The 14,808-nt window shown below is 38.8% G+C and overlaps 1 long non-coding RNA gene across 1 annotated transcript in view; it reads right to left on the reverse strand.

Moving 5' to 3' along the window:
• The window catches only part of LOC119466771, a 56,138-nt gene extending 43,719 nt beyond the window's left edge, over positions 1 to 12,419 (reverse strand). Inside the window, exons 1-2 of the long non-coding RNA XR_005195235.1 lie at positions 12,296 to 12,419; positions 11,371 to 11,500 (exon numbers count right to left, since the gene is read on the reverse strand). This is a non-coding gene — a long non-coding RNA (uncharacterized LOC119466771). The remainder of the gene's footprint in view (positions 1 to 11,370; positions 11,501 to 12,295) is intronic.
• Positions 12,420 to 14,808: the final 2,389 nt, after the last annotated feature.

Consider the following 14,808-nt stretch of genomic DNA (forward strand, 5'->3'; position numbering starts at 1 on the left):
TAAGTGGGAAGTGAAAATCTCTAAGACGCATCTGAAATACTGAAGGAAAAGGAGAAAAAGAATGACACCAACGCAACAGTTGAAGAAACAATAGCTGAGAATTTTCCAAAATGATGAAAAACAACAAAGTGTGGGTTCAAGAAGTTTTATTAACTCCAACAAGTTAAAGAATAAGTTTAAAGGAAAAATTCTGAAGATAAGTTTTAGGCATATCATGGTAAAACTATGGAACATCAGATATAAAAAGAGAAATTTTAAATAAAGCCAGAGTAAAAAGAAAATTGCTTTCTGTGATGGCTGATACTGAGTGTCAACTTGATTGGATTGAAGGATGCAATATTGATCCTGGGCGTGTCTGTGGTGTCTGTGAGGGTGCTGCCAAAGGAGATTAACACTGCGTCAGTGGGCTGGGGAGGACAGACTCACCCTTAATTAGGCGGGCACCATTTAATCAGCCACCAGCGAATATAAAGTGTGCAGAAAAACGTGAAGTGATGAGACAGGCCTACCCTCCCAGCCTACATCTTTCTCCCGTGCTGGATGCTGTCTACCTTCAAACATCGGACTCCAAGTTCTTCAGTTTTGGGACTTGGAATGGCTCTCCTTGCTCCTCAGCTCACAGACAGCCTACTGTGGAACCGCGTGATCATGGAAGTTAATACGTAATAAACTTCCCTCTCCCTCTCTCATTAGTCCTATTAGTTCTGTCCTTCTAAGAGAACCCTGACTAATATACTTTCAAAAAAGCAATGAGAACAACAGGCATCTTCTCAAACCATAAAAATCAAAGTTGAATGTCACTGGTACAATTTCTTCAAAGCAGTAGGCTTTTAGGGGCAGGAAGGAGTGATTGGGAGAACCTAAGAGGAGGACTCCTGGGCCTCTGTCAGTGTTTTACTACTTGGTCTGGGGTTGACTGTGATTACCCACTGAGCTAGATATTTAAATGTTTTGTGCACTTTTCTGTATGCTTTTAATAATTCACAATAACTTGAAGAAACAGATTGTGGTAGAAAGAATTCTAATTATTCAGTAATCATACAATAACTGTCATGCTGCTCTATCTCTATTTGATAGCACATTATATTGCATTGTAAAATTTTAGGCTACAGAAGGAAAAGGGTGAATATTTGGGGAAAAAAAAAGTTTTAGGAGTCCCAGATCTATAATTAAAGCTAGCCTAACCTCATTTTTCTTATTTGTGACAAAAAAGAAAGAAAGAAAGCCAGGTAGCCTGGCTGTAATGACCGAATAAATCTGCCAATCACAGATAGTGACATCAAAAATGTGTTAACGATGCTTCCAAAGTGGGCAGTTGAGATGTTTGAAAGACACTTTTTTCTAAACCCTTAACTATCCACCAGTTATGCTCTTTGTATTGTTTGTCAAAATGTAATAACAAAGGGGAACGACTAGGTCTTTTAACATTATCACAAATGTAGAGTAAAACATCATTGATTGTACTGTCTTAGATACTTTGCTTTTCTGTATAATAAATTTGCATGCTCTCAAAATTACAAGAGTAGAAATGGATTGACACCATTCATTACAGTTGTGGTAAGGCTGTATCCATGCCGCCTGTTACACTCTCCAGGGTTGCCATGAAAACATGAAGAGGAGCTAATTGCACATAGTAAGAGTTTTAATTGACAAGTACCTGACCATTATAGCAATTTCCACTTCCAGAAGTATCCCAGCTGACATTGTTATAGAGTAGCAGAACTGAAAAAAGTGAGACTAATTGGAGCAATTAATTAAAAGCGCACAATTAGTTTCCATGGCAGACATTTTTTTAAAACTTATTTTCCTCATTGCTTGAGGTCTGTGAGGGTTTTATTGAGTTTTACCACATTGGGGGTTGTCTGTGCTGATAATTAACAAGGAAAGGCTGGAAAAAGGGGGACTGCGCTTGCAGCCAAACCAGGTGAGAATTCTGGCTTGGCCACTTTTCCCTGTGGCAAGCCAAGAACAGAGCAAAGACCTGAAGCCTGAATGGGAATACAGGATGGGGGTCTAAATAAGAGCTTCTGAAACTAAGAATTTTGATGCTCTTGCCAGATCCGCCATCTTTAAAAAAGAGATGGATTACTTGTTTATTTCCCAATAATATGAAGACTCTTCAATGATTATGGTGTTGGCAGAAAAGAACGCTGCTCCTTTGCAGCATATCATTGCTGCTGCCCAGTCTTAGGTTGGGCTATTTCAAGATTTGGCAGCTGGCTTCTAGAATCGCGTTTGAGCTTCCTCTTTTATTTATTTATTTGGCTGCACCTCTGAGTGATATGAAGGAATCAAAACATCTCTAAGAAGACATGAAGAGTCAAGAAAGAGACATACTCTTTTTCATTCACATCCCAGTCTCACAGAGACCTGACTCAGTTCTCACCTGAAAATGTGCCTAGAACAGGCCAATAACCCTGAGGTACAGGACAAATCACAAAAATCTCCGATATATTTAAAATCAAGGTGTCAAGCTGAAGCTTGCACCCAGTTACCTGGCCACAAAGGAAACTGAAAGTACATGAGTGAATTGAAAGTAAAAGTCCTCATTAGCAAAAGCCCTCTCTCAAAAAGGTCACTACTTGATTTAATGTGTCAATCTGTATCACCTCCCAAAGCTTCACACCTAAACATCACACACTGGGCTTAGTAGTCAACATGTTTGGGAAAATAAACATTTAGTCTATAGCAATACTCATAGTTTTAATGAATAAATTGTACAGATAAAACTCCAGATCGACTGCAAGAACAAAGCAGCAATTCTGAGAGGCCCACAGACCCTCTGAAGGAAGCAGACTGCTCCTACAGGACCCAGGAGACCCCAAAATACTCTTGGAGGCAGAAAGTCTTGGGCAAGTTTTCAAGCCTGTCTTTCCCTCCACTTGGAAACAGACATAGGGCTTTTGTGGAGGGCATGGTGGGAGTGATACTGGCCCTTTGGTTTGTGTAGGAGCTGTGTGAGGCCTGTGATTGCCAGCTTTCTCCTACTTCCCTGACAAACTGCATGACTCAGCAGAGGCAGCCATAATTCTCCTAGGTACACAACTCCAGTGACCTGGGAATCTCACCTCTACCCCCCACAGCAACTACAGCAAGACCTGCCCAACAAGAGTCTGAGCTCAGACGCACCTAGCCCCACCCCCACCTGATGGTCCTTACCTACCCACTCTGATACTGGAAGAAAAAGGGCATATAATCTTGCGAGTTCTAGGGCCCTGCCCACCACCAGTCCCTCTCCATAACACTACTTGATTTAATGTGTCAATCTGTATCACCTTCCCAGGAAGCTGATGCTTCCTGGGAAGCACTACCTCCTGGCAGGAGGCCAACCAGCACAAAAATAGAGCATTAAACCACCAAAGCTAAGGACACTCAGTGGAGTTCATTGTACCCACAACCACTGCCACTTGAACAGGTGCTGGTATCCATGGGTGAGAGACCCATAGATGGTTCACATCACAGGGCTCTGTGCAGACAACCCCCAGTACCAACTCAGACCCAGGTAGACTCACTGGGTGGCCAGATGCAGAAGACAGACAACAATCACTGCAGAGGAAGCCACATCCACAGGAAAAGGGGGAGAGAACTACATTAAGGGAAAACCCTGTGGGACAAAAAAATCTGAACATCAGCCTTCAGCCCTAGAACTTCGCTCTCACAGAGACTACCAAATGAGAGGGAACCAGAAAACCAACTTTGGTAATACAAATAAAACAAGGCTCGTCAACAACCCCCCAAAATCATACTACTTCAGCAGCCATGGATCCAAACCAAGAAGAAATCCCTGATTTACGTGAAAAAGACTTCAGGAGGTTAGTTATTAAGCTAAACAGGGAGGGACCAGAGAAAGGCAAAGCCCAATGCAAGGAAATCCAAAAAATGATACAAGAAGTGAAGGGAGAAATATTCAACAAAATAGATAGCTTAATGAAAAAACAATAAAAAATTCAGGAAACTTTGGACATGCTTTTAGAAATGCGAAATTCTCTAGAAAATCTCACAAAAGAAAAGAATAGAACAATTAAGGGAAAGCAATTCAGAGCTTGAAGACAAGGTCTTTTAATTAACCCAATCTGACAAAGACCAAAAAAAAAAAGGATAAGAAAATATGAACAAAGCCTCCAAGAAGTCTGGGATTATGTTAAATGACCAAACTGAAGAATAATCGGTGTTCCTGAGAAAAAAGACAATTCTAAAAGCTTGGAAAACATAATCAAGGAAAACTTCCCCAGTCTTGCTAGAGACCTAGATATCCAAGTACAAGAAGTACAAAGGACACCTACATATAATTCTAAAAGCTTGGAAAACATAATCAAGGAAAACTTCCCCAGTCTTGCTAGAGACCTAGATATCCAAATACAAGAAGTACAAAGGACACCTGGGAAATTCATGGCAAAAAGACTCAATGTGCCTAGGCACAGTGTTATCAGGTTATCCAAAGGTGAGGAAAGAATCTTAAGAGCTGTGAGATAAAACCACTAAGTAACCTACATAGGAAAACTTACCAGATTAACATCAGATTTCTCAGCAGAAACTCTATAAGCTAGAAGAGATTGGGGCCTTATCTTCAGCCTCCTCAAACAAAACAATTATCAGCCAAGAATTTTGTATCCAGTGAAACTAAACATCATATATGAAGAAAAGATGCAGTCATTTTCAAGCAAACAAATGTTGAGAGAATTCACCATTACCAAGCCACAACTATAAGAACTACTAAAAGGAGCTCTAAATGCTGGAAACGCTTCAGAACAGAACCTCTTTAAAGCACAAATCACACAGAACCTATAAAACAAAAACACAAGTTAAAAAACAAAAACAAAGTACACAGGCAATAAAGAGCATGATTAATACAATGGTACCTCACATTTCAATACTACCATTGAATGCAAGTGACCTAAATGCTCCACTTAAAAGATACAGAACCGAAGAATGGATAAGAACTCACAAACCAACTATCTTCTGCCTTTAAGAAACTCACCTAACACATAAGGACTCACATAAACTTAAAGGGGTGCAAAAAGGCATTTCATGCAAATGGACACCAAAATCAAGCATGAGTAACTATTCTTGTATGAGATACAACAGATTTTAAAGCACCAGTGGTTAAAAGAGACAAAGAGTGACATTATATAGTGGCGAAAGGCCTTGTCCAAAATGAAAATATCACAATCCTAAACACAGATGCACCTAACATTGGAGCTCCCAAATGTATAAAACAATTACTAATAGACCTAAGAAATGAGATAGACAGCAACACAATAATAGTGAGAGACTTCAATACTCCACTGACAGCACTAGACAGGTCATCAAGACCAAAGGCAACAAAGAAACAATGGACTTAAACTATACCCTGGAACAAAGGGACTTAACAGATATATCTATATCTATCTCTCTATCTATCTATATCTATCTATCTATCTATCTATCTATCTATCTATCTATCTACACACAGAGAGAGAACATTTTAACCAACAACTGCAGAATACACATTCTATTCAACAGCTCCTGAAGCTTTCTCCAAGATAGGCCACATGACAGGTCATGAAATGAGCCTCAATAGATTGAAAAAAATTGAAATCATATCAAGCACTATCTCTGACCACAGTGGAATAAAACTGGAAATCAACTCCAAAAGTAACTTTAAAAATCACATAAATACATGGAAATTAAATAACCTGCTCCTGAATAAGCATTGGGTCAAAAGTGAAATTAAGATGGAAATTTAAAAAATTCTTTAAACTGAATGATAATAATGACACAACATATCAAAACCTCTGGAATATAGATAATGCAGTGCTAAGAGAAAAGTTCATAGCCCTCAACAGCTACATCAGAAAGTCTGAAAGAGCACAGACAATCTAAGTGATATCTCAAGAAACTAGACAGACAAGAACAAACCAAAAGCAAACCCAGCAAAAAAAAAGAACCAAGAACAGAGAAGAACTAAATAAAATAGAAACAAACAAACAAAATACAAAAAATAAATGAAACAAAAAGCTGGTTCTCTGAAAAGAGAAATAAAATTGATATACCATTAGCAAGATTAACCAAAAAAAGAAGGGAGAAAATCCAAATAACCTCACTAAGAAATGAAACAGGAGATATTACAACTGACACCACTGAAATACAAAAGATTATTAAAAGCTACTATGAATACCTTTACACACATAAATTAGAAAACCTAGAAGAGATGGATAAATTCCTAGAAAAATATAACCCTCCTAGTTTAAATCAGGAAGAAACAGACATCCTGAACAGATCAGTAACTAGTAAGTAGTGAGACTGAAATGGTAATTTAAAAATTACCAACAAAAAAAGATCCAGGACCAGACAGATTCACAGCAGAATTCTACCAGATGTTCAAAAAATTGGTACCAATCCTTTTGACACTATTCCACAAGACAGAGAAAGAAGGAACCCTTCCTAATTCATTCTATGAAGTCAGTATCACCCTAATACCAACCAGGAAAGGATACAATCAAAAAAGAAAACTACAGACTGATATCCTTGATGAACATAGATGCTAAAACCCTTAACAAAATACTAGCTAAACAAATCCAACAACATATCAAAAAGATAATCCACTGTGATAAAGTGGGTTTCATACCAGGGATGCAGGGATGGTTTAATATATGAAAGTCAATAAATGTGATATACCACATAAACACAATTAAAAACAAAAATCACATGATCATATCAATACATGCAGAAAAAGCATTTGACAAAATCCAACATCCCTTTATGTTTAAAACGCTCAGCAAAATCAGCATACAAGGGACATAGCTTAATGTAATAGAAGTCATCTATGACAAACCCACAGCCAACATAATACTGAATGGGGAAAAGTTGAAAGCATTCCCTCTGAGAATGGGAACAAGACAAGGATGCCCATTCTCACCACTCCTCTTCAACATAGTACTGGAAGTACTAGCCAGAGCAATCAGACAAGAGAAAGAAATAAAGGACACCCAAACTGGTAAAAAGGAAGTCAAACTGTTTCTGTTTGCTGACAATGTGATCATTTACCTTGAAAACCCTTAGGTCTCCTCCAGATAGCTCCTATAACTGATAGAATAATTCAGCAAAGATTCCAGATACAAGATTAGTGTACCCAAATCAGTAGCTCTTCTATATACCAACAGTGACCAAGTGGAGAATCAAATCAAGCACTCTCACCACCTTTTGCAATAACTACAAAAAAAAAAGAAAAAAAAAACCCACAAAACTTAGGAATATACCTAACAAAGGAGTCAAAAAACCTCTACAAGGAAAACCACAAAACACTGCTGAAAGAAATCATAGATTACACAAACAAATGGCAACATACCCCATGCTCATGGATGGGTACAATCAACATTATGAAAAGGACCATACTACCAAAAACACAATCCCCATCAAAATACCAACATCATTCTTCACAAAGTTAGAAAACCAAATTCTAAAATTCATAAGGAACCAAAGCTGAGCCCACATAGCCAAAGCAAGACTAAGCAAAAAGAACAAATCTAGAGGCATCACACTACCTGATTTCAAACTATACTATAAGATGATAGTCACCAAAACAGTATGGTACTGGTATAAAAATAAGCACATAAACCAATGGAACAGAATAGAGAACCCAGAAATAAATCCAAATACTTGTAGCCAACTGATCTTCAACAAAGTAAACAAAAACAAAAACTGGGGAAAGGACAGTCTTTTCAACAAATGGTGCTGGAATAATTGGCTAGCCACATGTAGGAGAATGAAACTAGATCTTCATTTCTCACCTTATACAAAAATCAACTCAAGGTGGATTAAGGACTTAAACGTAAGACCTGAAACTATAAAAACTCTAGATGACAACACTGGAAAAACTCTTCTAGACATTGGCTTAGGCAAGGATTTCATGACCAAGAATCCAAAAGCAAATGCAATAAAAACAAAGATAAATAGCTGGGACCTAATTAAACTAAAGAGTCTTTGCATGGCAAAAGGAACAGTTAGCAGAGTAAACAGACAACCCACAGAGGGGGAGAAAATCTTCAAAGACTAATATCCAAAATCTACAACGAACTCAAAGAAATCCGCAAAAACAAACAAACAAACAAACAATCCCATCAAAAAGTGGCCTGAAGACATGAGTAGACAGTTCTCAAAAGAAGATATACAAATGGCCAACAAACGTATGAAAAAATGCTTAACATAACTAATGATCAGGGAAATGCAAATCAAAACCACAATATGATATCACCTTATTACGGCAAGAATGGCCATAATCAAAAAAATTAAAAAAAGAGTAGATGTTGGTGTGGATGCAGTGATCAGGGAACACTTCTACACTGCTGGTGGGAAGGTAAACTAGTATAGCGACTATGGAAAACAGTGTGGAGATTCCTTAAAGAACTAAAAGTGGAACTACCATTTGATCCAGCAATCCCACTATTGGGTGTCTACCCAGAGGAAAAGAGGACATGACTTGAAAAAGATACTTGCACACGCATGTTTACAGCAGCACAATTCACAATTGCAAAATCGTGGAACCACCCAAATGCTTATCAATCAACAAATAGATAAAGAAACTTTATATATATATATATAATGAAATACTATGCAGCCATAAAAAGGAATGGATTAAAAACATTTGCAGTGACCTGGATGAGACTGGAGACTATTATTCTAAGTGAAGTAACTCAGGAATGGAAAACCAAACATTGAATGTTCTCACTGATATGTGGAGGCTAAGCTATGAGGACGTAAAGGCATAAGAATGACACAGTGGACTTTGCAAACTTGTCAGGGAAGACTGGGAGTGGGGCGAGGGATAAAAGACTACAAATAAGGTGCCGTGTGTACTGGTTGGGTGATGGGTGAACCAAAACCTCACAAATTACCACTAAAAAACTTACTCATGTAACCAAATACCACCTGTACCCCCAATAACTTACAGAAACATAGAAATAAGAATTTTTTTAAAAGTGTCAGTCTGCAAAGGATCTACTTGGGTTTTCCTTTACAACCTTTTTTTTGGATACTCCGGTAGGAAATAACATTCTACAAGGCTCCCTTCTACCCATCATCAGTTTCTGTTCAAATCAGGTGGAGCTAGAATCATGATGATAAAGTTATGAAAAGAGTGTGCACCAGTAAGCAAGTAATATGAGTTAGGCTTCAAAGAAAGCTCTTTTTCATAACTGTTTTCATGGTCCACTACATGTTACATCTGAAAAAGAAGATGAAATTGTGACTCTTGGTCACAAATAAAACAAGTCTTTCTTTCAGTATTTTAGTTAAAGACCAGAATTGTAATTATATATTTTTGCCTTTTACTTTCACATATTTAAGATGATTAAGGATTATGTAGTGGCAAAATGCTGACCAGTTCTGTGTATTCCTACATATCTTAAGAGAAACAAATAGTGCACAGCCAAAAAACAATGCAAAACCCATCTGAAAATCTCTCACCTAAAAATTTGGACTAGGTAAAGCTTGTGATTATTTTACAGAGGTAAGAGGTTAAATTTGCCTTTATTTTCCAACTTGGTTCAACACTTAGCTATTGTAGAAAAGACTGAACATTTGATAGATTTCTCTTTAACTTCAAGCAATTTGCATTTTCTTGGCCATCCCTCAGTTGTAGATTTCTCTTTAACTTCGAGCAATTTGCATTTTCTTGGCCATCCCTCAGTTGAAAGCACATAAATCATTACAGCCTGTGTTCAGTAAATATGTACATAACATAGTTGATCAAAAATTGATGAAGCTCCAGTGATTGATGCAAAATGCCAAAAGGTATTAATTGCTTTATATACCCAAGGCTTTGACCTCACTCCAACAAAACCAATTAAGGCACTGGCATAAGAGTTGCCAGCACAGAATAAATATATGTAACCTCAAATTATGTTCATTACCAAAACTGTGGCAATTATTGTTGTACCAAAATCAGAGTAGTATAATGATAGTTAGATGGCAAGAGGTACCAAGATCCTGCCTTAGACATCAGCCTTCTCACTGTACCTGGATTTAGAGGAGAGATATTCACAAGAAGCAATGGTAATTAGGAAATAAATACCTATACTTCTGTATGTTTGTGGGCCACGATTCAAGGCTGAAAGTTTGTAGAAATTGTTATAGACAATCACTCCCCAGCACTTGTTCCTACTTGAATTCAGCTAACATAGCTTTAGGCTGAAGCAAGGTGACTTACTGAAATAAGGCAGTGTGTTAGTTAGTTTTTATTGATACAGAGGAATACCAGAAACTGGGTAATTTATAAAGAAAAGAGCTTTATTTTGGCTGTTATGTGGGATGTACAGGAAATGTGGTGCTGGTATCTGCTTCTGGTGTGAGCCTCAGGAAGCTAACTACAACCATGGAGGAAGGCAAAGAGGGAGCCAGCGTATCATACCTTGAGAGAGGAAATAAGGCAGGGGCAGGTGCCAGGCTCTTTTAAACAACTAGATCTTGCTTGAACCACTGGAGCAAAAACTCATTCATTGCTGTGGAAATGGCACCAAGCCATTCATAAGGAATCTGTCCCCATGACCCAAACACCTCCCATCAGGCCCGCCTCCAACATTGGAGGTCATATTTCAACATGAGGTGTGGAGGGGGCATACATCCAAACTGTATAATTCTGCCCCTGGCCCCCCAAATCTCAGTTCTTCTCACATTGCAAAATACAATCATCCCTTCCCAATACTCCCCCAAAGTCTTAATTCATTCCAGCATTACCTCAAAGTCCAAAGTCTCACCTGAGACTTAAGACCAAGTTCCCTCCACCCATGAGCCTATAAAATCAAAACAAGTTATTTACTCCCAAGATACAATGGCGCTACAGGCATTGGGTAGACATTCCCATTCCAAAGGAAAAAATCAGCCAAAAGGAAAGGCACGACAAACCCCACGCAAGTCTGAAACCCAGCAGGGTATTCATTAAATCTTAAAGCTCCAACATAATCTGCTTTGACTCCATGTCCTTCATGCAGGACACATTAGGGCAACAGGTGGGCTCCCAAGGCCTTGGGCAGCTCTGCCTCTGTGGCTGCTCTCACTGGTTGAAATCTGGTACCTGCATCCTTTTCATGCTGATGGTGCAAGCTGCCAGTGGCTCTACCATTCTGGTGTCTGGAGAGTGACATCCCTGTTCTCACAGCTCCACTAGGTAATACCCTGGTGGGGACTCTGTGTGAGGGCTCCAACCCCACCTTTCCTCTTGGCACTACCCCAGTAGGGGCCTTTTGCAGGGTTCCACCCCTGGAGCAGCCTTCTGCCTAGGCACCCAGACTTTCTGATACATCTGAAATCTAAGGAGAATCTGCCAAGCATCTTTCATTTTTGCATTTTGTGTGCCTGCAGACTTAACATCATGTGGAAGCTGCCAAGAATTACAGTTTGTGCTCTCAGGAGTGGTATCCCCAGCTGTACCTGGAACCCTTTGAGCCATGGCTGGAACAGTAGTCTGCATGCAGGGAGCAGAATCCCAAAGATGACCAGGGCAGCAGGACTCAGAACCTAGTCCCTGAAACCATTCTTTCCTCTTAGGCCCCTGGGCCTGTGATGGGGCCAATCACATCTCTGAAATGCCTTCAAGGCCTTTTTCTCATTGTCATAAATATTAGCGCTTGGCTCCCATGAGTCATGCTAACGTATCTAGCAAGTGCTTGCTTCAGAGCCTGTTTGTGTTCTTTGCCTGGAAATGCTCTTTCCTTCTCTATCACATGACAAGGGTGCAAATTTTCCAAACTTTTATGCTCTGCTTCCCTTTTAAATATAAGTTCTCACTTTAAGCTATTTCTTTACTCCCATGTCTTATCATAGGCTGTTAGAAACAGCCACAATACTTCTTGTGTGCTTTGCTGCTAAGAAATGTACTCAAGCAGATATCCTGGGTCATGACTCAAGCTCAAGCTTCCACAAACTCTAGGTTATGGACGCAATACAGCCATGTTCTTTGCTACGGCATAACATAGGTCATCTATGCTTCAGTTCCCACTTAGCTTCATGTTTCCATTCAAGGCCTCATTAGCCTGGCCTTCACTGTTCATATTTATGTCACAATTTTTGTCACAACCATTTAACCAGTGTATAAGAAGTTTCAAACTTTCCCTCAGATTCCTGTCTTCATCTGAGCCCTCCTAACTCTTCCAACCTCGGCCCATCACCCAGTTCCAAACCTGCTTCCACATTTTTGGGTATCTTTATAGCAACAACCCACTCATTAGCACCAATTTTCTTTGTTAGTTCATTTTCATTGCTATAAAGGAACACGTGAGACTGGATAGTTTGTAAAGAAAAGAGGCTTATCTTAGCTTACAGTTCTGCAGGCTGTACAGGAAGTGTGCTGCTGGCATCTGCTTCAGGTGAGGACCTCAGGGAGCTTGCAATCACGGTGGATGGTGAAGAGGAAGCTGCTGTATCACATGGCAAGACAGAAAGCAAGAGAGATTAGAGAGGGGGTTGGTAGACTCTTTTAAACAACCAGCTCTTGCACGAACTACCAGAGCAAGAACTCACTGACTACCATAAGGAGGGCAACAAGCCATTCAGGAGGGATCCACCTCCATGACCCAAACACCTCCCACCTCCCCCTGCTTCAATGAAAAGCAGGACTCAGAACAAACATCTCCCAGGCCCACCTCCAAAACTGCAGGTCACATTTCAACCTGAGACTGAAGAGGATGCACATCCCAAATATATCAGGCAGAAGCATAATCGGGAACAGACGACACTGAGAAGAAATCATTTTTCCTGGTTTTTTGCCCAAGACTGAGCATTGCCACAAGGGTGAAGATAATAAAAGGAAGATAAAGTAGCTTGGCCTCATCCCATTTAGGAACAACCGTGGCCTTATAATTCCATTCTTACATGGAATATATAAAACATGGCAAGCTATAATCAATAGCTAAATGTGATATTGACTAATATTTGGGTGAACCAGAAATGCTTTCAGCTGAAAGTAACAAAAAAGCCATCTCATACTGATTTAACCAAGGGTGTATTTTCCTGATGCAAGAAAGCTGCAGGTGGGCAATGGTTAGTGTTGGTTCAGCAGGTCAAAGATGGCAGAGACTGAATCTCCACCATTCTCTTGATCTTTCTGTCAGCTCTATTACCCTGTGGTTTCAAAATGACCAACAAAGTCCAGGCATCACATGTGAATTCAAGGCTAGAAGTTAGGAAAGCGGGTTCCAGTATCACTATGCCTTTATTCAGAAAACGAGCCTCTTCCCCAAAACTCTCAGTAGAATTCAGTTTACATATAATTGAACAGAATTTTGTCATATCACCACTCTTTGGCTACAAGAGAGTATGGGGAAGTGACTATTTGGACAGGCGCACAAGGGAGTTCTCCGTCTTGGGGAAAAGTAAGAGGTAGGGCTGGAGGCACGATAGAAATGAGGAAATAAGAGGCTTTAGGAAGATCACATAGTAGATATCTGGCATCAGATTTTGAAGTAAGATCACTAGAGAAGAGAAGGAAATATCCTCTTCGCTTATTTCACACACATAGGAAAATCATTTCAAGAAAGAACAGAACAGTACACATCAGCATATATTAGCAGGATGAGTGAAAAGGGCTTCCCTAGACCAACTCAATCAAAAGCAGGACTGAGATCATGTCTGGAGCTTTAATGAACCTTCATCAAAACTGGCAGACCAAAGTCGCAGGCAATTATAGTCTTCCTTGGTATTTTAATCTACCAAACAATAAGATATAGGTAAATAATGTCACACTAAGACACAGAAGGAACTCTTGTATTTGACAATGCCTGTCCTGGTATTGAAAATGCCTACATAAATAAAATATTTTATAATCAATTGAATAGTGATGAGAAAGACAACTAGCATTTACTACTTCTTAAAGAACTTCAAATATAAAACTTAAAGACAAAATATAAAAAAGTAGAAAAGGCTCTGCAAAGCTTTTCTAAGAACTAATTGACAATATGGTAAGTCTATAGTGGGGATAGGGCATGCTATTTGGCCTTATTTTTTCCAAGTCTATGAAAATTCAATTGAGGCAAAATCTTTTCACCAGGACTATAATTTCACAGTGTGTTTTTCAAGCTAATGAGACAAAACATATGCTACTTAAATTCTAAGTACCCCGATACCAAAGGGTATTGAAGAAGAATACTTTTCATTTACCCAGTTAGCAAAATGGTTCTGAACTCCTTCTATCAACTAGAGTCACTGGGAGCTTTTAAAATTACAGATGCATTGGCAATCCCACTGCTCAAAAATCCTAATTTAATTGGTTTGGGGTAGAGCCCAGGCATAGACATATCTATTTGTTTGTTTGTTGCCCCTGTGTGGATTCCAAAGTGAAGCCAGAGAACCATTGGATGAAGAAAATAATACTCAACAGCACTGAAGATGCAGTGAGGTTGGAGCACACATAAACACTGAGTAAAAATTAGTATCATCTGTCTAAAATGTAATTTAGCAATATGTCATATGCCCAAGCAATTGACTTTCTTTCTAAGAATATATTCTAAACAAGCAAAGAATCAAAGATTAATATACTAAAATGTTCACTGTAACATCAGTTATTAGTAATTCTAAGAATATATTCTAAACAACAAGCAAAGAATCAAAGATTAATATACTAAAATGTTCACTGTAACATCAGTTATTAGTAAAAACATTCAATAAGAGTATAATTCAATAGTCTGGCACATGTGCTTTAAATATTTTCAAAGAAAAAGTTAAAAAATGAGGAACCACTAATGAAGTTTAAATAAAAGTAGAATATGAGTGTATATATTATGGTATAATTCAAATCGTATGAAAAAATGCATACACAAAAGCAAAGTAAGAACATTA

Source organism: Cebus imitator, unplaced genomic scaffold (genome assembly GCF_001604975.1).
Source record: "Cebus imitator isolate Cc_AM_T3 unplaced genomic scaffold, Cebus_imitator-1.0 Scaffold227, whole genome shotgun sequence".
In the NCBI taxonomy this organism is placed as follows: domain Eukaryota; kingdom Metazoa; phylum Chordata; class Mammalia; order Primates; family Cebidae; genus Cebus; species Cebus imitator.